At 42.6% G+C, this 23,267-nt stretch overlaps 1 long non-coding RNA gene across 1 annotated transcript in view; it reads left to right on the forward strand.

Moving 5' to 3' along the window:
- The window catches only part of LOC123380723, a 195,755-nt gene extending 173,674 nt beyond the window's left edge, over positions 1-22,081 (forward strand). Inside the window, exon 4 of the long non-coding RNA XR_006586812.1 lies at positions 19,427-22,081. This is a non-coding gene — a long non-coding RNA (uncharacterized LOC123380723). The remainder of the gene's footprint in view (positions 1-19,426) is intronic.
- The last annotated feature ends 1,186 nt before the right edge of the window (positions 22,082-23,267 follow it).

Raw genomic sequence — 23,267 nt, forward strand, 5'->3', positions numbered from 1 at the left:
TTTCAGCATATTTCATATATATTTCAGACCTATCTCTCTACCTATCTCCTCAAATACAGTTCATAAAAGCAGAGACTATGTCACTAATTTTTTCTTGTACCCAAAAGGATACCCCAAATCCTGGTGCACAGAAGATTGCTCAATAAGTGTTTGTTTAGTAAGTGGATAAATGAAGGTACAGATGGCTGGCTGGCATGATGGGATCATTATTCTCCAATCTAGTGGGAAAGAATTGTCTGGAATCCCACCACATGAAAATTACTACATGTAGAAAACACAAAGCAGGCTTACACCATGGGACCCCCACAAAAGTGTCAGATACCTTCAACAATTTTTGTGGGAATGCTAATATGTTTTGATATCGTATTCATGATTAAAGAACACTTTTGTAATATTTATATGTATATACTGATGTCTTAGTTTTTAAAACACTTCTATGAGCATTTTAAGTTGAATCTTTTCATCTATCATGGAATTAGAATAGATACTTGGTTTCCATTTTAAGATGAGAAAGTTCACTGAAGGCATTAAACAGCTTGAACGTGTTCACTCGTCTGAGAATTGTAGCTCTGTTACTTATACCCAGCATATCTGATTTTCACTTGGAGTCTATCTCTTTTTCTTTTCTTTTTAATTTTGTAAAAATGTTTATTTAGTTTTGAGAGAGAGACAGACAGAATGTGAGCAGGGGAGGTGCAGAGAGAGAAGGAGACACAGAATTCGAAGCAAGCTCCAGGCTCTGAGCCCTCAGCACAGAGCCCAACGCGGGTCTCGAACTCAAACGGTGAGATCATGACCTGAGCCCAAGTCAGACACCCAACCAACTGAGCCACCCAGGCGCCCCTATCTCTTTTTCAAACTAGCAATTCTGTAGTACTCAAATACCTATACCCTAATCAGTTAAAAACACACCATTTGGGTCATTGGAGACTGAGACATTGAGGTTAAAAATATATTCCCAATTAATTTTTTAATGAAATAAAATGTCCCGTGCAGTTTAAAAATACTAAAATAATGTACTATTTGTAATGTTGAACTTTTCGATCTCATTGTTTCAACCTTCCTTCTTCCTCTGAGCATTTAACTGATAACAACAATTTATTGAATATATGTAAACGGTACCAGCAAAGCAATTACATGCATGGAAATATACAATCCTAGGAAATCCTAACGTAAACATGAGGCTAGAGTGTGGCTGGCCCATGCAAAGTATCTTTGACAGTACCAAATGATTTATTGTGTGATTAACTTTAGGAGGAATCATTAATGACTTAATGTACCCAGTGAATCTCAGAGTCAAGGAGTGAAACCTACCTGCACTAATCAATATTTGTGAAAGTAGAGAAAAATTTCATAATCAATCTTTATTAAATGCAGGCTAATCCCTAATAAATCAGAGATAATGAAACACTCTACTTCAGATCAGAAGCTCTAAGTCATAGAATAATATATGAACTCTGAATGTATTCATGAAGAGAGGCCAACAGAGAAGCCTTTTATTTCTTAAAGTTCATTACTGACAATACGAAGATTGGCCCAGTGAGTACATATTTTTCACAATAAGACAAGGAATTTTGCGTTTTGATGGAAGGATCTAGTTCCTGATAGTATTCACTCAGATATGCATGCTACATGAGAGAAATTTGAATTCTCAAACAACAGGATAAAGTAAATAAACGAATGCAAATAATGGCAATGATATTTGGATAGAATTTTAAATTAATGCCATACAATTGGTATGGAGTCCAGAACATGTTTCAGCATCAATTAGGACAAACATAAAGAAAAGTATATATGTGGGGCACCTGGGTGGCTCCGTTGGTTAAGCGTCCGAATCTTGTTTTTGGTTCAGTTCATGATCTCACGATTTGTGTGACTGAGCCTCACTTTGGGATCCTTGCTGACAGTGTGGAGCCTGCTTGGGATTCTCTCTCCCTCTCTGTCTGCCCCTCCCCTACTCTCTCACTCTCTCTCTCTCTCAAAATAAGTAAACTTAAAAAAAAAAAACTATATATACGGACAGGAAGAAAGTGAAGAGAACAAACAGAAAGATATACTTGTCTTATGCTTTCTGATTATAAGAAGAAGGAAAATCTTGGGACCAAAGTTTGGCTGAGATCTAATTGACTCTACATAGAGCAACTTTTTAGGCTGCTGTGGAGCATTTGGCTGTCTGAAGAAATGTTCGCCCACACAGGAAAACGCACCTCGCTGAAATGTGCGACTGGATTCACCCTCCAGCCACAGCACCCATCCTCCGGGCCAACAGAGGTGGGCATCTTTCTCCAGGCCCAGGCAGATGGCGTGGGGAAGTCAGGAGAGACTATGCACAGTCAGGACACCGCCAGGGAGATATGCCCACGTCATAATCTGTACGGGGGAAGGCGTTTCCTCGAGGGCGAAGAGGAAAAGCACTGAAGTGAAAGAGGAAGTCACCCCGTGAGTCTGTGTTCACTGTGGGAACGTTGTCACTAACCAAGAGCTGGTTAGAGATACAGAATCCAGGCTCCGTCCAGGCTCATGTTGTCAGATGACGTGTTTTAGCATAGTGCCCGGGTAATTCATACGCACGTGAATTTGGGAAAACACTGCTGTACCCCAGGGGTTCCCAGCCAGGACTCTCCTGCTGGCAACTCGTCTACAGGCTCTGATGCCGCCGGCCTGGAGTGACTCCTGGACGTTTCTGCTTGTTTGTTTGCTGATGCTGTGCCTACAGGGTGACCGGGAAGCAAGGGCTTCCCAGGTGGGGAAGGTCCGTGGTGGTAGGGGCTGGGTAAAGCACACTGCTGATGAACTCACAAGTGGCTTGAGATGGAGTGCCGATGGTGGGATGATTCAGAGACGTGGAGCGTGAAGGTAGGAAGGGGAGGTGGACAGTCCGGATGGGTGGAGAGCAGGCTCCGAGGTCAGGATAAAGGAACTGAGCTGTGCGGCCGGGCCCTGGGTTTTCTGCCTCACAACCGACAGGATTCAGTGCTTCCTTCCGACTCCACATGACCTCGCAGGAGCCCCTCCCGGAGGCGGGAAGAGCCTGCAGTCTGCCAGGAAAGAGGGGTGACTGTTACACCAAAAGGCCACGTAGTCCAACTTTCATTACCTCCCCCCCACCGCGAGCCAGCCCCCCGCCACCTGGCACCAGAGGATCCTCCACCCTCTCTCTGCTCCTGGCAGCTCGGGCTCCATCTGGTTTGATGTGCAACCATCACTCCACCAAAACCCAGTTTAGTGACTGGACATTCTTTTCCAGAAGGCCAATTGGCTAAATGTGCTTGGTGTCTTCTCTGTTCGTTTTGTCTTCTCTCGGTTTTTTAAATACAAGCTACAGCGGTTCCAATTGGATTACTGCATGGTTTTAACAGCTTTTGAGATCTCTATAATGTTTCCGTTGTCTCACGTTCCTTTTAACCTATAGACAGCTTTTAAAGATTTTCTTAACATACTTCTCCGCCATGTCCTTGCAGATGAATCTGGTGGGAGCTGAGGAGAGAGGGAGAAAGCTTTCATCTGGGGGAAAGCTGGAGAGTTCATTCAGAAAACTGTCTTTTTGATAATGTAGCCATTAGGATAATTGGCTTTGGGCAAATTAACTCAGAGAATTGGCCCACTTTCTGCAACTTTAGGCAATAAAGCTAAAAGTTTTGCCTACCAACGTTCAAAGCAGAGAAAGTTCTTTTTTTTTTTTCCTTTGAGTTATACGTCAAATTTCTAGAAAACTATAGAATAAAACCTCGCAAGAGAAAGGAGTGACACACAGCAGAAGTCACTGTATATTTTGCAGGCTTACTGCCAATGTTGAAATATACGGTAACATAAAAAAAAAAAAAATTAGCTTGTTAAACTAAACAAAATGAGACCAAATTCTTAAGGAGACAGTATAATGGGAACCTGGATATGAGTGAAATTGATTTGTGCTGGAGAAAATAAGAATTCTCCGACAACAATTCTTGGAACCCAGCAGAGACAGAGATGGTTTTAGAGCTTACTTAAAAGCAGAGTCTTTCTGTTTAAAAGGACTTTTGTCTTCAACCTGCAAGAGAAAATCCTGATGGAGGAATGGCCGAGCTAAGCGACCCAGCAGGGCTGAGACTTTCCCAAGCAGCAGCGGTTGGCGTAACAGGAATTTAAAATCAGACTCTGGTCGGGGTTTGGGCTCTGATGACGACCATAATCCTACAGCTGGGAGTCCTGCCTCTGGGAGGTGCACACGCTGTTCACAAGTGAGAGCATTCAAGTGTGAGGTCCGGACATGTCCTCGTTTGCTCCTGTCCAAGATCCCGTCACCAGCGTGTGAGTTAATCCTTGATATGTCAAAATTCGGACTTGCCTTCTGCTAACTTGCCTATTTGCCACATTGCCAAGTAGCTTTTTGAAAAATTAAACTAAAATTAAATTAGTTTGGAGGCTATACATATGTTGCTGATATAATGGGGAGATGGTTGCACTTTATAATATTGTCAACTTATTAATTGATTGAAGGTGACCTAAAAATGCAATCTTGTTAAAACTAAGATAAGAGTAAAGACCCTTATTTTCCCACAGATATTCAAGTAATTATTCATATTCCTTTCCTGTTTCTTTCCAAATAGGATTAAAAATTGGGAAATAAGCCGAAGGCTCTGATGACAGCAATGTAAAATTTGCATTTCAGAGATTTATTTTTAGTGTTCCATGAGGTCAAATGGACAGAGGATTTTTATGAATTTCAAGTGCACATTCTCCATGTTATCCGACCTAGAACTTACATGCGGTCTCATAGTTTAAGGAAGTCTGTGTGGTGTTTGCAAAATACAATTTAAAGCGAAGGAGGTCAGGGTGGTATAGAAATCGGGGAGTTTTAGCTCATGGTAAGCATTTGAAGTGGGACTTTTAAAAATTAGTGGCACTAGGGGAGGAGAGGGCAATTTTGAAGATTGCTTTTGCCCATTTTTGCCCTTCCCTGACTTCCATTCAGCGGGAAGGCGAGCCCCGTGGCAGAAACGGATGAGGTGTTCTCCACGGCACGGGGCCTCGGCTGGTCCTGCAGAGATGAACATGCGTCCACCCACGTTTCCTCATGGCGTTGCGAGGCTGCGTGCCTACCTGCCCTCACCATCTGCTTGTCACCAGCTCTTTAAAGGCCGTGTCCACCACCTTTCAGTCTGTGGATAAAGTGTAAGGTGATCCTCTCTTCTTTCACCTGACGTGACTCAGAAAATCAGCGTGGGGAAAATCTCCTCCTAAACATTTATGGTCACAATTTTCTAAATGCTTGTTGGGGTTTTGTTTTCACTGTTTTAAAATAATGATCACAAATACTTTCTCAGCTTTTCACTCCTACTATCGTACTTCACAAACTTACATTTACTCAATCTCTAGCCCTTTGAAATTTATGACACATTTATGCTTGGGTTACTTACCTAGCTCCCAAAGAGCGTCTCCTGAATAGAAATGGATGTTGTTACAATATCCAATAAAGATACATAAGTCAAATTGATTTACTTTACAATCTCTATCCACATAAAGTGTATAAAATGAAGATTTCTGCAGATATTTGACTGCTCGGGTGAAAATTATAAGAAGTATAAGAATCATCCAGGCACAGATGTTGAAAGAGCCACTACATAAAAGTCTCTGTATCTTCTACTAAATTGTTTCTTCTCAAAGGATGAGATAATTTGCTAAATTCAAAAATTAATCGTAATACATGCTAAATCATCAGGCACGGTAACAGCTGAATTTTATGGCTTATGATAATCAATTTGGGGAAGTGGAGGGTATCACTAAATAGACCTGTGACAAGAACTTAGAATGGAGATTATTTTTGGTTCAGATTCAGCAGTCAAGGCAGATGCTCATAAAAAATTTAAAAAAAAGTCAACTAGATTTATTCAAAAGTTGTACAGTCCTCAGTTTTGAGTCATGGAGCCTCGGAATCACATGGGAATTGAGGCGCGACCTAGGAGAGAAACAAACTACTGAGCCAACAAGCTAAGAGAAGCTAGATTGCATTTTTCTCCACGCCTTCCTGGCCATTATCATAGCTCCTTGTGACCAATGCCTTTTTCCAGTCTTCTGGCTACACCCTACAAGAGGATTTAGAACAATAGTTTGTAATACTGTAAGTCCCCAGCTTGCCACCCTCGGACAAAATTCACAAGAAATATCAACATCACATCTGTCCTTCCAAATTCATGGGAGTGACTGAAGTATCTCGTGTGTGCTTCAAATGGTTTGGACTCGTATTTTCCTCAGCTCACGTGTCTGTCACTCCTTCCTTATCCTCACACGTTGTCTGTGAAGGGACTTTGACTGAGGTGGATTCTGGCATCATTCATGGGCAATATGGGGCTTCCTTGTGTCTGAATTTGGAAGAACTGTTCTTTTGCCCCAGTTCGAGATGTGATGTTGGTAAGAGAGGAAGTATCTTCCCCCATCGTGTGTGCCCTTCCCTGTGCTCTTCCTGCTGATTCACAGAGACCTACGGACACAGCCCTCTGACACCACTTTCCCCTATCTTGGTGCAGCCGGGACTTTCTTACACGTCACTACTGTGGTCCAAAACACAACCCGACTGACACACACACACAGATGGACTCAAAATCTCCACTCCCTTTAGGCCCTATTCTGCAATCTCTACACCAAGCCCTCGGCACCTCCCTCTCCCTGAGTTCCCTTTATCAAGGACACCTTTGGGGGGGGTGGATGCAAAAGCAGCCCATAGTGATTGAGGAATTAGAGGTATTTTTTATGATGGACTAATCTTTAGCCCCAGTGAATCTGGTGGTTTCTACGGGACAACTCAACACATCGTGAAAAACAAAACAAAACAAAGAACAAATTAATGAAAAGAACATTTTGGAGATTGAGTGTTAATATCTTTCTTCCTCCAGTTAACTCAATGATAAGGCAAATGTATTATCAGGAACAGTATCAGACATGTCTGATTATGCGATGGTTACAAAGCTTGAGACGTCATTGTGTGAAACTCCCAAGGCACGGACACGACTATCTTACAAACCAAACTACGTTTCCGATTACTACGATATTCCCAAAAGCTTCACACACCACCAAGAGACGGACATCTACCCTTTTCAATTATTATCCGACTTATCGTATGAGAATAAACAGACTTAATTTAAATTGAAATGCTATTGTAAGTAGAAAAACATACTATTGCATTTAGCCCTTAACATTTGTACTGTTTTTGACCATCATCCATTTAAAATAACTGTAGGCCAGCCTTATTATTCTTCATTTTGCTGATAAGAAAATGCGTGACATAGAGAGATTGAATGAGTGACCTCGAATCACACAGAAAGTCAATGGCAGAACTAGAACAGAAACTAATGTTACTGAAAGCCTTGTGTCCTTTTTTGTTCTACGGAAGGGTGCTGTCTCTTATTTAAATGGATAACCATAGTTATCCCATTCATAAGCTTGAAATAATTTGGTACAATTTGGTATTTCCCATTGATGAAATGATTCAAAAATTATTTAAGTACAGTTTACATTACTTATCAATGGCTTTGAAGATGTTGTTCTTTCCAGGCCACAAGGCAAACCCCTTGCAAAACTAATAAGTGAGTGAATATCACCCGTGTCCCTATCATTATGTCCGTCAGCAGAGCAGACATTAGGCCGTTACGTTATTTACTTTTTGGGGAGTTAATGAATTTACATAACTTTCATGACTCTCTAAACTCAATCTTTCACCAAATGATTCTTGAGCACCTCCTATGATCAGACATATTCTAGGTGTCAGTAGTACCTCGTACAGAAAACGGAAAACATCCGGGCCTGGTGGAGTTAACTTTGCAGGGGCAGGGGAAACTGAGAATGAACAAGATAAGCAAACGAAATGTATAGTGTGTTACCTAGTTTTAAATAGCGTGGGCACAAACAAGAGAAAAGGGGATTGGAATCATTGGAAGTTGGAGATCAGGGACCACAGAAGGTGAGGAAAGTCCTGGAGAACGTGAGGTGTGAGGCATCTATGAGACTTCGGTGGAAAGTGCATTCCAGGCAAAGGAAGCCTTGGACGTCAAGGTCCTAGCAGGAGAGTGTGTCTCATGTGTACAGGGCACGACGGAGCTTCCTGGGGGGGGGCTGAGCTAAAGAAAAGACAGGATAGTTAGAGAGAGGTGATGGAGGAAAGATAGTGTGGAACCTTGTGGGAGTGGTAAGGAGTTGAGCTTTAATAAAACTCCGAGGGAGATGGGGGTAGAAAAGTTGAATAAAACTCTGGGAGTGGAATAGTAGCTTGAAGGTTTAAAAAGTTAACTCCAACTGCAGGGTTGAGAATGAAGTCCCAGACACCAAAATCAGAAGCAGGGAATTCTCTGTTTCTTATGGCTCTGGAGACACGCGTTCCTGCCATTGGATGGGTCTCTTGGAAATGAAGGTCTGTGTGCAGTGATGGTGCACAGTTATTAAAGACCAGTGGCGTCTCATGCTGGATAAGTGGCTTGGTGTGCAGTGGAGGGCAGGGGGGAGGCGGTTCTAGGAATGTTGGCTGTGGTTCACTTCTGTTGACCGTGGTTCACTTCTGTTGACCACTCGTTGACAAATGATGCTAGACCTGCCTTGAGAAGTGGGGGATGAGTTTGACCAGCACAGGTGTGTCGGAGTTGAGGTCGACTCACTCACAAACCAAACTGAGCGCCAGGTACTGGGAACTCTCGGGTAATACTGACTGCAGTGTAGACAGACTCTGTCCTGATAGGAAGCTAGAGATGGGTGTTCAAGCAGGCAAGTAACAAGTATTCATCGTCCAAGCCCACCTTTCGAGAGAAGTCCACATGATGCTAGAGCTGCTGCCATACCGTTTGGAAGTAACAAAGGAGTTCTTGCCAGATACTTACACCGGCCTCCTTGCAGATTAAGTGTTCAAAAAACGGCCCAATCCTGTGTTGAAGACCGTCGGTAAAGAACAAGCATCCTTACCCCTAGAGTGAGTGACATGGAACCAACAGTCAGGATCACTAACGGGGTGATAGGTACAAATGATCAAAAGTGTTTTCCAAATGGAAAACGTGACCTGAAACATTTCTGTCAGTACAGACTATTGGCAGAAAAGAGCTCTGAGTGCATTTCAAAAACCAGTTTTGCATGAGTTACATTATTCCATTTTTAGGTTCCTTTTGATAGTGCTTTCTCATTTGTAAGCTCTTTTTCAAAAGATTGATTAAAATTCTGGCTGCTTCTGTTCTGAATGCTTCCCTCTCACCAAGACATAAAAGCTGTGAAGTTATTTTTTTCCAGGTTTGTATCTCAATTGTCAATCTCTATGTATTTGATTTTCCAGGTTCTGACTTTTAATTTTCATCTTTCCCCCTTTATTAGCTTTGTTTAGGATTATATATCTATATATCTTCGTCGCTATTTTTCTCCCTCCTCCTTCTTTTGGATGAATACTTTTTTGAAACTCCCTGTGGACAAGGCAATAAAATTAATTTTGACAGAACAAAGATTAGTTACAAGTGTCTGCCTTTGCTTCTGAGAAATATCAACCCTCTAAAGTGTTGCTCAAATAAACAACATCCATCATTTTTATTTTGAGCTTTATTCCACTTTTGAATTAGGTAAATTAGCAGGAAGCAATCCCAAATATGTCAGAGGTCAGTGGAAAACAATCTGTGATCTCTTCAATGCTGTCATTGTTGTTTCTGATACTATTGTCATTGTGATTTTATAAATAGAAAAGATGACTTCATAAATGCAACTGTGTATAACAATTAACAGATCCAAATGAAACTGTAGAAAAATGGACTTAACAGATAAATGATGGCTAAGGATCGCATCATCAGGTTCAAATGTTGCAAAAATAGAATCGATTAATGAGTCTGTAGGCATTTATTTAGAACCTAGGCCTGTGACCACAGAGCAGGGGACAGTGAGGAGTTCACGATGTTACCAGAGAAGCAGAAAGGAGAAGGAAGTGAGTCTCAAATGAGGGCATAAAGATACATTACATGGTCTCATGTCAGCTGAACGAGAGCTTTAGAAGAATATTCAGTTACCCCACGGAATGTCTATTTAGTGTGCTTTATTTATTTGTTTCTTATGCTAAATTGAGACCTTTCTCCCCCCAAAGCACACATTATTTTTAAGTCATGTTAAGCTGAGTGGCATCTGCTAAAGACAAGAAATTAGAGGAGATGTCTGGGTGGGAAACGCATGATGGGGACAGTAAGTCACAAAGACATGGGTGTCAGTGCTTTGCTGTGCAGCACTTTTAACACAGAGAATACGTTCCTTATTATTTTCTCAAATGCTTTATATACTTTTCTTTTTGGTAGGATGGCCCAAGTCACCTCTCTCTGTTAAAATATGACTCGAAAGCTCCTTCCTTGTAAGATGTCCCTAGTCCTGCCCTTATTTACTGTGACAAGATGTCTATTCTGCCAGTGAATGTTTAGCTTCTGGGTTAGCAGGGACCTTGGCCCGGAGACAGGCAGTGACGCCTCTAGTTCCATCCACAGGTGACCACGCTCAGGGTCGCCTTCATATGCGTACAACCTGTGTGGTCACAAGGGCGTCCCACTTGGGAGGGACACGTGCGCTTCGTCCAATGCTCTGAAATCAGTGCCTTGAAGGAGGTTAGCAATTTCATTCTGAACCTGTGAGATAAGCCACATGTGAGGGTACAAGGAGGCACTGTGCAAGCAGAGAGGATGTGTGCAGACCAGGTGCCCGTTGTCCCCGCCGCCCGTCTCACACACAGCGTCTGAAGTGTCCACGTCACCAAGCCCAGGGGCTCCCAATGATTGGGGTTCAGCAACACTCAAAGGGGTGCGAGGCGAGCACGGACCTTGGGTTGGGCTGCCATCATCAAATACCAGATACTGGATGGCTTATGCAATATGAGTCCAAAATTAGGGTGCCGAGGTGGTTGGGTTCTGGGGGGGATGCTCTTCCTGCCTTCTCACTGTGTCCTCACAGGGCAGACAGACGGAGCTCCGATACCCCACCCCCTGCTTCACTGGGGAATGAGGGGTCCACAGGGGAACTTGGGGACGACACCACACCTCGTGTCACATCCATGACAGGAGGGCGCTCACAATCCTGATGGGCCGCACTTTGGGCTCGAACCAGAACTTCTTTTGAATTCACAAAGTCCTGATGTTCTCAGAAACACAGATGATCAAAGAGCACGATCCTATCTTCTTACTCATGTTACTTCCCTGGACCCACCCACTTAGGTGGCAAGTCGTGACTTAGAAGAAAAGACAAAGACAAGTCAGCCCTTGTTCCTTGTCCCCAATAAGCCAGTGGTCGTGGTGGTAGAGAGTGGTTCAAGAAACAAAATGCATGGTTTCCATTAGTTTTGTGTGACATTTCTACTGTCCTCATAAAATAGATACATAGTTTATAGTCTGGAGCTCGCATTTACACATGTATATATCAGACTAGCTAATCTCTGTGATTCCTTCGCTGTATATGTAGAAATACTCAGATGCCTGCATTTAAAGCTGGCTCAGCTTTAAAGTGCTCAGAAAAACGATTGATGAAATGCATGTTAATAACTTCACATTTTAATTTTTCTTACTTAGAACAACATCAAATAGCAAATAAAACACATTGTGAGAGGTCACAGGTGTTATGTGACAATGTTTCATTTCAGCACTCAAAGCAGAAAATATGGAGCAGTGGTACAACCTTTAACTTCAAGGCTGAGACTGAGTGGGACCCACGAACAGAGAAGGGACTGACGCACGAGCAGGTGCCCCAAGTTACAGGTGAAGGTCGCTTAACAAACGAGGAACATCTATGTTCAGTAACGCAGGCCTGTCTGAAAGTGACCTTGGTCTCCACAGCACAGTTTCCTTTACAAGAGCCAAGTTAAGATACACTGGCTGTGTTGTGTGCCCCGGCAGCTGTGTGGGGCACAGCGGGGTGGGGGAGTCGTGAGCGGGAGCACTGGCCTGGGGTCTGCATGACTGAAGTGGCATAAAAGACTGATGGGAGACAGCCCCCTGGCATCCACGTGCCCAGGGGACCTACATGCTCACTGGCTCTTCTGGGTGAGCGATACATGTTCTATCGGAGAAGGGATGGGAGACGTCCAGGATCAGGTGGCTGGCGAGCTCCCTGCATCCTGGGGTAAAGCTTAACACGTGCAGCATTAGCTTAAAACCTGTTTGGGTCACATAAGTCCAGTGGCCACAGTAACCCAGAACCACAGCTGTCCTGCCATGATGTGGAGTCAGAAATTGGATTTGGCTTTCAGACCCTTGATTCTGTGTGACCAGTCACAATGGTGCAGCAGAAGGGACAGTGGCAGGAGGGCAGGGAGGCCATGTCCATGCTTCAGGGCCAACCACCCCCCTCTGGTTTGAGATAAAGAAATGTCTGCGGGAAATAACAGCAGATAAATACAACTTGTGAAATCGGGTGACTTCATCTTGTCCCCTCAGAACTTGCAAAGTCCAGGAGAAAGACAGGGGACAATAGCTAAAGAGATTATTTTGTGTTTGTTTGTATTATCTACCTTAAGGAGACAAAGTGTTTGGGAGAGAAAGAGAGAAGCCGAAGCAGCAATGCGTCCAGTGTTTGTCACACAACATTCGACATCATGCACCCAGGGTCCTGTTGAGGACCTGAAAACCGTTACTTTGATCACTATGGCACCATTTGGTGACTGCTCACCATGAAAATGTGGTTCTGAGGCCAGGTGACGATGGGCATTTCACCCCAGAGACCAGAGGCTATGGTGCAAAGATCACTTCATTGAGAAGGTCCTCCAGATGCTGAGAAGTCCATTCTTGAATTTCAGATAAAATTTCTAGGGGCTAATATTTGTTTGTGGACACAGCAGAGTGGAAAGGAATGTTCGGTATTAGTGATAATTCAAAACTTGCTACAGGGTTTGACATTCAGAAATTATCATCAGTGACATGAGCAGTCACCATTTTTCAAAGGAGGAGATGGAGTGAAGTTAGTCTTTGCAAAGGAGAAAATAGCCCTCTTCCTCCTTGGCTGTGAAGTGGCCTATTTCTCAAAAGTTGTGAGAATAAAGATATTACTTACAGACATTAATCACTGAATTTTCAAGTCATTTGAGTTACCATCTACTTCCTTCTATACCCAGGGCCCAATATTCATTAGCATATCTTTTTCTCTGCACAAAATCTAGTTTCCATAATAAAGTTGACCCTGCCACGCATGAGTCTAAACGTTTCAAGTCATATTTCAATGATCCCACCCGTACTTGGAGGCTAAAAGACCATTGACATGAGGAGATTGGAGTGGAGTCTGACTGCCTTCCCCAACCCTGTCTCCTTTGCCTGAAGTACGGGAACAAGAGAGCCACCCTCTATTCTCAATACTCAAAGGCTTGGGTTTGCCTAATGCGTAAGATTTGGGTTTTGCTGTTAAAGAGCAGGGATTTGAATCCAACTGTGGAACTTTTCCTCTGCTGTCAGAGAAGTGACGTACTCTCCAAAATTCAGCGTCCTTGTCTATAAACAGCACTGAATTACCCGTAATTGCCTAACATAGCATTGCTAGGTGAAATGACACCATATTGAAATAGCCTGTCGAAATGCAGAGCACATAAGAAGTGCTTATCGCTGTCAGCATATTTCTCCTCTCTGCTATTGTATTTCTTACACATCCTTAAGAGGGATGTATAGAGATGAATACAAATTAAGAGAAAATGAAAACCAGTTGCTTATTAGCACCTCTCTGTCAGAGAAGCCTGAAATCTTGTAAAGATGTTGAAATTATCCTATCCCTCAAATTCTTATCAGCAAGGAGTTCTGTTTCACTACTTTAAACATTTATAATATGTGGGATCTCCATCTGTGACCCTCACTTATGAATTGAAATAGAGACAAATTTTATTTCTTAAACTATTTAAGTAGGAGAACATGGATGAAAACATGAGAGCACATAAACCAGTGTCTTCATCTCCCCTGATACTTAGTCAACATTGTTTTCCCTCCCTCCAGTGCCCATCAACGGAGATAGTAACAGTACATGGAACAGTATGGCAACAATGGCTAACATTTGTTGAGCGTGTATAATATTTTAGATGTTCTTCTCAGTAATTATTTATGTGTTAACTCGGGCAAATTTTCACCACAATCTTTTATGAAATTTACACTATTGCCATCCTCATTTTACAGAGGAAGAATCTAGGGCGCAAAGAAGCAAAACCACTTGCTAAAGGCCATGAAAGTGATACAGATTGAGGATCTGGACCCACACAGACCTGCTTCAAGATACCCACGGCACTGTAGTCAATTCATGTTATTATAAGTAGTTTGTGGGAGCTACATATATGTGTGTGTTTATGAGAGAGAGATACAGAGGGAGGGAGAGGGAGGGAGGGAGAGGGAGAGGGAGGAAAAGAGGGAAGAAGAGGGTAAGGAGAGAGGGAGAGGGAAGTGGAGAAGGAGAAGAAAACGGAAAATTAAACGTCAGAGAAGAAATCTCCATCAAAGACGGCTGTATGGAGATGGACTTTAAGGGAGAATAAGATTCTTAAGTGTGAAAAAAACTCACGATATTTTTTTTGTTTTGTATTAAGATCACATTTTAAAAATCTAAAAATCACATAAGTAGTTAGAAATTGTGTAGAGTCTCCCATGCAGATTGCTTTAAGACAACAATGCTTCTCTGGTTTACTTAAGTTTGACTGTTTTTAAATTTCTGTATTATAAAAATTTCACATGTAGACTAGTAATTTATGGTAAGTACGAATTTTGATACAAATATTTACTTACAACATAGGCACTGGATGGGTTGCGACTCTTATAATCCGTCTCTTTCTGTCATTGTTGCACAATTTGAGTCCCTGAGAAAACGTCTCCTACCAAAATAGTGAAGAAAGGAGAGGTATCAGCAGGAAGGGACCCGGAGAGAATGATAAATTAGTTGCTGTTCCATCTTTGATGTTCTCACAGTCTGCTCTCTGAGCCACACCTGCTTATCCCCGAGCTTCTGTTCCCCACATTTCCTGTCCTCTCTCCAAAGACCTAACCAACCAATTCCCAAGAAATGTCCCAACACTGGCCTCTGACTATTGAGTTCTTATACAGCCAGAGGTTCCCTCTTCTAACGGGTCACCTGCTGAAGTCCCCTCTCTCAGCAGAGACGTTGGGAGTTCGGTACTTTGTAAGATGCTTCTTTTGTGCAATCAACCTGAGTTTTTCCTAATGCTCAGACTAGGGTTATGGGATTTTCAGAGGGAGATCATAGAGGATAAGTGTCATTTCCATCACATACTTTCAAAATCAATGCAATTGATCATGCTGACCTTGAAGACTTTGTTGAGGTAGTGTGGTCACACGATTCCACGTTCTGTGATACAAGCATCAGTACAAAAAAAAGAGAGAAGTACAGACTAATTTCCCTTATGAGTATAGATGTAACAATCCTTAACAAAATATTATCAAGTAGAATCCAGCAATGTGTTATATATATAAACCCTGTCCCAGGCCTCCGTGCTAAAGACACAAAGCTGGTTCCATATTTAGCAACACATCATATTAACACATCACACCATCATAGCAGTTGATGAAGAAAAGCACTTCACAAATAAACACTTTTCATGATATAAAGGCTCAGAAAAGTTAAACTTGCTGAGGAATATTTACAAAATATCTATAACTAATATTACATTTCATTGGAAGAGACTGAATATTTCTCCCCTAAGATCGGAAGTAAAGTGGTCTGCTGACACCACTCTTATTCGACATAGTGCTGTAAGCCCCGGACATTGCAATAAAGCGAGAAAGAGAAATGTAAGGTTTACCTATGAGAAAGGAAGAAATACTCTATCTGCAAGTGACAGGATTGTCTATATAGAGAATCCTTGGAAACATACAAAAACATATGTATGTATATGTGTATGTATATGTAATATACAAATTATATATATGTATATATATTATATGTATACATATATATAATTTGTATATTACATATATTTTTAATGTATATATATATGTAATGTATATATTACATATATACAAATATATATACATATATATAATTATATATACATAACTTAAATCACTCCCCACCCATATGTAATGAGTGAAATTGAAAATGATTAAAATACATAGAAAGATGTATTTTGTTCGTGAATTGGAATAATCCATAAAGATGGCAACTTTCCCCAAATTGACATACAAGTTAAATGCAATTCTTATCAAAATCCTAGAATGAATCTTTTTTGTAGCTATCGACATGATTATTCTAAAATTTATCTGGAAATGGTGTGGGGTCAGATCACCTGAAAAAATTTTTTTAAGGTAGGGAAGGGGAAGAAATAAATTTACCTCATTTTAAGACAACAAACAGACACAGCAATGGTTACAGTCTAGCAGTTGCAGAAGAATAGACGCAGATCGAAGGAACAGATTAGAAATCCTAAGAAATGACCCATGTGTAGGTGCATAAATGATTTTATAAAATTGGAAAACAACTTTTTAAAACCAGTGCTGGACCCAATGGACATCTATTGGTAAGTTAAAAAAATAAAAGAATTTTGACCTAAAAAACTAATGCCTTCATACAAAAATTAATATGGATAATGGACTTAAGCGAAAAATTATAACATTTTAACAAGTAGTAGGAAAGATTCTTTGGGATCTAGAGTTAGAGAAAATTTTCTTACATTTGATACCAAATACATGATCCATAAATGGAAAAATTGATGAATTAGACTTCATCCAATTAAAATACTTTGTTCTACAAAGTATCCTGTTGAGAGGATAAAACACAAGCTCCAGACTAGGGAAATAATTTGGAAACCACCTATCCCAAAAAAAGGAGTATCTAGAATAGGTGAAGAGCTTTCAGAACTCAACGGTGTTTATAAAACAAGTAAACAACCCGCTTAGCACATTTTACTGGAGAGGACGCGGGAGATAAACACATAAAAAGATGTTCGACATTATTGACCATCATGGAAGTGTGATCAAAACCATAATGAGATGTCACTTCACACACAAGAAGGTGACTTAAATTAACAAAAACAAAATGAGTGGCAATGCCAGGCGCTGGCAAAGAAACCAAACTCTGTTTCTCACTCAGAGATTGACGCTCAACATTTGCAACCGCCCTTGGAGGGATCTTGGCAAGGAGTCCCAGGGAGGACTTCCGGGGCACGGGTTCAAAGTTCAAGTCAGCAACAAGGTTTGGGCCCGAGGCAAGGCGGCAGCTTCTCAGGGTCCCCAGCCGACTGGTCCCCCCACGATGTGCTGCAACTTCAGGCAGGGGGAGGCTGTGTCCTGGGCCCACCACCCTGGAAGCTTCTCTTTGGCAACACGGCTCAACAGCCGGCCTCTCTGGAGCTGCAGCTTCACACCAGGTGGCCCTAAGACTTCTCAGGCTGTGACACAGCTTCCACTCCAAGATGGTGACCTCCCTCACCTCCGGTCACGGACACACCAAATCTAGAGCTACAACCGGAGCGACTCCCCCTGGAGGAGACCCAGAAACTAGCTGGGCGATTCCCACACGCCAGGCAAATGGGCAAATGCCCGCATCACCCACGTGTGAGCCGGTAAGAAAGGCTGGCACACCCTCGTCACAAACCCCACCCCTGCCCTAGTGCCCTGCAGTCATGAGGGAACCCCCAGCTCCCAGCTTCTCACTGACCACTGCAGGGTTTGGACACTGGGGTCTCAGTTTCAAGAGGGACAGGACCCCCAGACACCAAGCTCTGAGAGCCAGCCGGGCTTGTGATGCTGAGCCCCACAAGATGTGCTGTGCTTACCCGCCAGGGGTTAAGGCAGGAACCCCACCAAAAGCCCATCTCCCATTCTCTCCCTGAAAAAGGCCCACTGGATACTTTAAAACTGCTGCTTAGGGTGACATTTCCCCTTTAGCACACACGTAGGGGCTGACCGCAGCCCTCTCCAGAGGCCAGGAAGCCGGAAGATACAACCTTCACCTTGTCACTTGGGCCCAGTCACTGTGTCACCAGCAACTCCCTAGAAGGAGCTTGCTGGAACAGCACTGGATGAGAGCCTGAAAGGGCCAGTTGTACGAGGCAAGGGTGATTGCCTTCACCATCCCCAGGGACTGCAGTGGCAAACACGCAGTTACTCACGCACAGGGCAGCCCCTCAGCTCTGCCCCAGGCTGGGGCAGGGAAACCAGGCACAAAGGCCACCCTCCCATTTTCTCCCTGGGGGTTGGGGGCGGCTAAATGCACACTCTCTCGGCTCCTGCCTTCCACTCAGCCTGCATCCAGGTGTTAACTGCAGCGCTCCCCTTAGAGCCACTGATGGCTCTGGCACACCCTCGCGCCACTGGGAACAAAGAAGGACGTCTGGACAGCCACCAAGAGCCAGGCAGGCTGACCGACAAGGCTCATCTCCTAGACCACCACTCCATGGAGACTGGCAGGGAGGCTGTTTCATCTAATGCACAGAAACCAGCAGAGAGTCAAGGAGAATGAATAAATGGAGATAAACAGAGGAGAACGTTCCAAACAAGAGACAAGATAAAACCCTAGAAACAGACATTCATGACATGGTGATTTATCTGACAAAGAGTTGAAAATAGCTGTCCTCAACATACTCAGCAAGGTCAGGAGGACAGTGCATGAACGAAGTGAGAATTTCAGCAGAGATAGGACATAGAAGAAAGAAACAAACAGACCTCTTCACTCAACTATTGCAAAAATTCTCCTCCTTGGTTGGGTGTTAGGAGAGGAGAGACTTCCAGAGGCCAAGTCTTGTATGATGAGCTTGCATTCCTGTGTCCTTGGGTGAGCTGGTGGGCCAGGGACCCTCAGACGGAGGCTTGCCGTGGGGGAAACGCTTCACTCACATGGTGGGGTGTGATGGGGTGGGCGGAGCGAATGGGGATACAGGAAGTATGGGCAAACTCTTTTCTCTCTCTGGGTTTTATTTTCCTTCTAATTCGAGGTGGCAGAGACTGGTGTGGATGAGGCGATTTCTAAAGTTGTATTTAATTAATGCAAAAGATAAATTAACTTTCCATAATTTATATATAGTTCAATGTTATAGGAGTGTTTCTATAAAAAAACAAACAAACAAAAGAGTTGCTCCTTCCAGACAAGGCAGCTCCAATGGTCAACTGATCTCGGCACAGACAACACCTGCCGAGCCTGACTAGCCACCACCTCTGGGAGCCAGTTTCAAGGGCCCTTTTGAAAACTACCAGCATTCTAGACACTCTTTTATTGTAATGTTAGTAGTTCGATAGGAAGACCACTGCTTAAATGCAATTATTGAGACAATTTCCTTAGGTTTTATGAGGAGATGTTAATATTTTTACCATCAAAATTTAGTGAAAGTTTTAGACGATTTTATTAAGCAGCCACAAGCCAATTGTTTGAACAGTTCACTCAATCCCTTCTGTGTCTTTTAGTATATGTCCGGCATTATTTCAAGCCTCTCACTCAATTCTTATTATAACTCTATATTAGAGGACTCATTATCACCCTCATTTTTTTCTTTTAGGGAAACTAAAGAGCAGACAGTTTACATCACCTGTTGGTAAGTAACTTTGTGCCCAATGTCACAGAGGCGGTGGGTGAAGGAACCAGACTCAACCCAGGCAGACTGGATGCACAGTTCATGCTTGTGCAGCGGGCGTGCAAACCATGGGAAAATTGTATGAAACAGACCCAAACCTTCACCAAAAAAATAAATTAAAATCATTTTATTTTCTTATGCCACCAGGGATACAGACGCTATTTTAATTTTAAAAAGTAAACCTTCTGCATGGGCAATATCATACATGGCAAATATGACATTCGGGTCAAAAATAACACAAGTGTAGGCATGGAAATTTCACTGTTAATTTTATGTTTGATGTTGAGGGCGCCTAACATCTTGGTGAGGGTTACTGTATGGACTGACTCGATAAAACAAAAGAGATAAAAAGGTAAAGTCTTGACAGAGTAAAGTCACCCAGAAAGGGGGTGGGGGAAATGCAGGAAAAGAGACTAACTCTCCTTTGCCAATTTTCATTTGATATTTTTGCCAAGCTGGCGCTCTTAATGTCTCCAGACCTTTAGGACATAAGCCCCGAAGTGCTTTCAAGTCAGGCCACTGGACCTAGAGTCCACGTCGGTGGCCCCACTCCCGCTCTCTCCCCCTTTGGCTCATGTGGAAGGGACAATGGGCTGCCCATTCCTGGATCTGTTCAGCTGCATTGGTCCAGACAGTGAATGTGATTTTGGCTGGGTTTTAGAACATCCTCAAATCCCATCCCCGCAGAGAGACCAAGCTCCAATCCTACACATGTAACTCCCCGTTTACTCTGCGGGTTCACTGGGAAATGCCTAACGTTACTACCACCTTCACCCGGAAAAGTGGAGGGTAGATAAAAGTGGAAGTGATTCTAGAGAAAGTAGAGATGCCGAGGGCTGGAGGTAGATTTTATAAAGACTGTGCAGGACAGGAACAATGAAATAAGGTCTAATTACTGGGACCACAGCTGAAGTTGTTGATATGCATAAATAGATTCCAGCACAAAGCAGCAATGTGCAAGTAGAAAGGATTTCAGTGGGTATCCCAATCTCCGCATTTTGGATTGTCTAACTGTTATGTGTTTCTGGGAGAGAGAAACCAAGGAAGCATTCTGAGTTAGGGATCAACCTGCAGTGGGATATCTGTAGGACTTCCCACACCCTGCACACACTCCCGAGTATCCCCCACTGAGCCCTCACACAACCGAACACACAGACACCTACACGCCTACACATCTGATCACATACTCCTAGCTACACACACTAAAACGTGCACACCAGCTGCAGATGTATCCAGACTGGGACACAAGAAAGGGAAATGACCGGTAATCCATGTCAATAGCTGAAAGGCTGGGGAAGGAGATGAATAGAATACAGATCCTGCCATTAAACCCTCAGCCCAATATGAACTCAGTTATAGTTTGAAAAAATATGGAAAAACCTCCCACAAAAACCCATTTGTCCCTTTTCCTAAACTGTGTGTGTGTGTGTGTGTGTGCAATTTTTAGCTAATAGTAACCTTGTTAAGGAGGAAGTGAATCGTTTCCTTCTTGTTGCACACTTACAGCGTTGAAATTGCATATTCTTCCTAAGGATGAGACTCTAAGTCCCTGTGTGGAAACCCTAGACTTGGTGGTCTGAGAGGGTATCATGAAGGCACAGGAACCCTCTGCCTTTCTCACCGAAGTTTTAGAACAAAAGCAGTATTCCTGTCTCCATACATTCATTCTCTAATCTGGGACTGCAGAGAATTTTATTACAATTCTGTGAGATGTTGTGTTCAAGGCACTCAGAGAGCCAGCTCTCCAGACAAAAAGGAGATACCTTACAAAATGAGAAATTTAAAAAACTAAAGGAAATACCTTGGTCCCGGCTATTTCCATTCCCCTCTGGTCATAGACCCGCTTTGACGGCTTGGACTCATACTGGACTCTTCAGGGATTGGTGGGTAAGACCCTCGGGCCTCCACCGGATGTTCATCTACAGCAAATAGGAAAAATTAAATAGCTCTATCTTGGACTTGGTCATCTTTGTTGTTTTAACAATTGCTTGGCAAAGAAATTTTAACACTACACTAGTATGTATCCATTCTTTTATATGGGATTTCAACTCATGAGCAGTTAAGATGTTCACAAGTGAATTTGCATTCTCTCTCTTCTTGGCTCACCAGGCATGCAGAACATGTGGGTGGGCTTATTTCAACAAACTTGCTTAAAAGTCACCATTTTTTCTTTACTATTATGTCCTTAACTGAAAGTTGAAAACTCTAAATAATAGCATATATTCAACCAGAGCACTTTTCCCTCATTGTAAATGTGACTCTTAGGAGAGCCATTGCAATTTGGAGTCTCTTTCCTGAGCTTCAAGCATTTCGACATTCCTCTGAGTATAAAGGATTGTGGTGTGGTGTTCCTAAGTCACTGATGATATTATTCTTTTAGCGTAGTGAGTCCTTTCACCAAAGACAGGAAATCTGGCCCTGTGACTTCTGTGTGCTTGGCATTTTTATCAAAATGCTATTACAGTTTCTATGATCTTATGAAGAAGACATTTAAAACAGCACATATTCGGGGCACCTGGATGGCTCAGTCGGTTAAGCATACGACTTCGGCTCAGGGCATGATCTCGCGGTCCGTGACTTTGAGCCCCGCGTTGGGCTCTGTGCCGACAGCTCAGAGCCCGGATTCTGCTTCGAATTCTGTCTCTCCCTCTCTCCCTGACCCTCCCCTGTTCATGCTGTCTCTCTCTGTCTCAAAAATAAACGTTAAAAAAAATTGTAAAAAAAGCACAGATTCTTGGTAGAAAATTGAAGGTAATAAATGCTAAAAAGATGTAAATCTCTCTTTTAAATGACTTAACCTTTTTTCACAATTTTAAATTATCTTGTAAATGGACATTTTTCTGAAGGAGCCTCAGTATCCCAGTGCAATGTGGAGAGTGTTTCTATCCAACATTTTAAAATCTAACAGATCCAAGAGCTGCTTCTTGGAAAGACTCCAAAACTTGCAGTTTAGGAAAGACATACTTAAATCAGGTGGTAGTTAGACATTTGCTGGTCATTTATCCATGTTTGGCAGACTCCAATTGTTAAGAAAACAGTCATTTCAAATATTTGGGAATAAGCAACAGGAAGACTTTGTGCCCTTTTACAGACTCTTTTACTGCCTGGGCCTGAGAGCCCCCACTTACAGATTATTTCATATAATTCTCCAGGAGTGTGCACTCTGACTACTTAGCACTGGGTATGATATTTTGCAACTCTTTAAAGGTTCATATTGAACTTTCTTTAGAAAAGTAACAAGAGTGTAAATTATCTTTGCACAATAGCGAATCAAATGGATTTTCACCAGTTGAGACGCAACTGATTTCTGCCCATGCTTCCCCAGGGGACACCTTTATTGCCAGTAGGACATTAACCAGTGTTGAATCCATGGATCAAATCTGATTCCAGCATTCTTTCTTTCCATGTCTGTAAGTAATTTTGTTTCTTCTACACTCCTTTGAACCAGCATTTTCCTCTAGCTGATCCCCTCATTAATGATTTAACTAAATCTTTAACACTCGGCTATATTATATTTTTAAGAGAGTCATGTTCTTTGCCTTTTGAAAGTCATATTTTTCTCACCTGCTGCTCCTCTCTTTAAATGATAGATACGTACGGGGCCTATAGTTGGCTGCGCATTTCCACAATGCTACTTCGGGGCCCACCCCTTTTAATTACTCCTTAGGCCTCCCAGTTTTATTCCTCAATGCTACGCACCCTCGGTTACCTTCAATATCTTCAATTTCCTCAAAACTCATAATTTCTAAGTTTTTTTTTTCCTGTT

The sequence above is a fragment of the Felis catus genome, chromosome D2 (assembly GCF_018350175.1).
Source record: "Felis catus isolate Fca126 chromosome D2, F.catus_Fca126_mat1.0, whole genome shotgun sequence".
NCBI classification, from domain to species: domain Eukaryota; kingdom Metazoa; phylum Chordata; class Mammalia; order Carnivora; family Felidae; genus Felis; species Felis catus.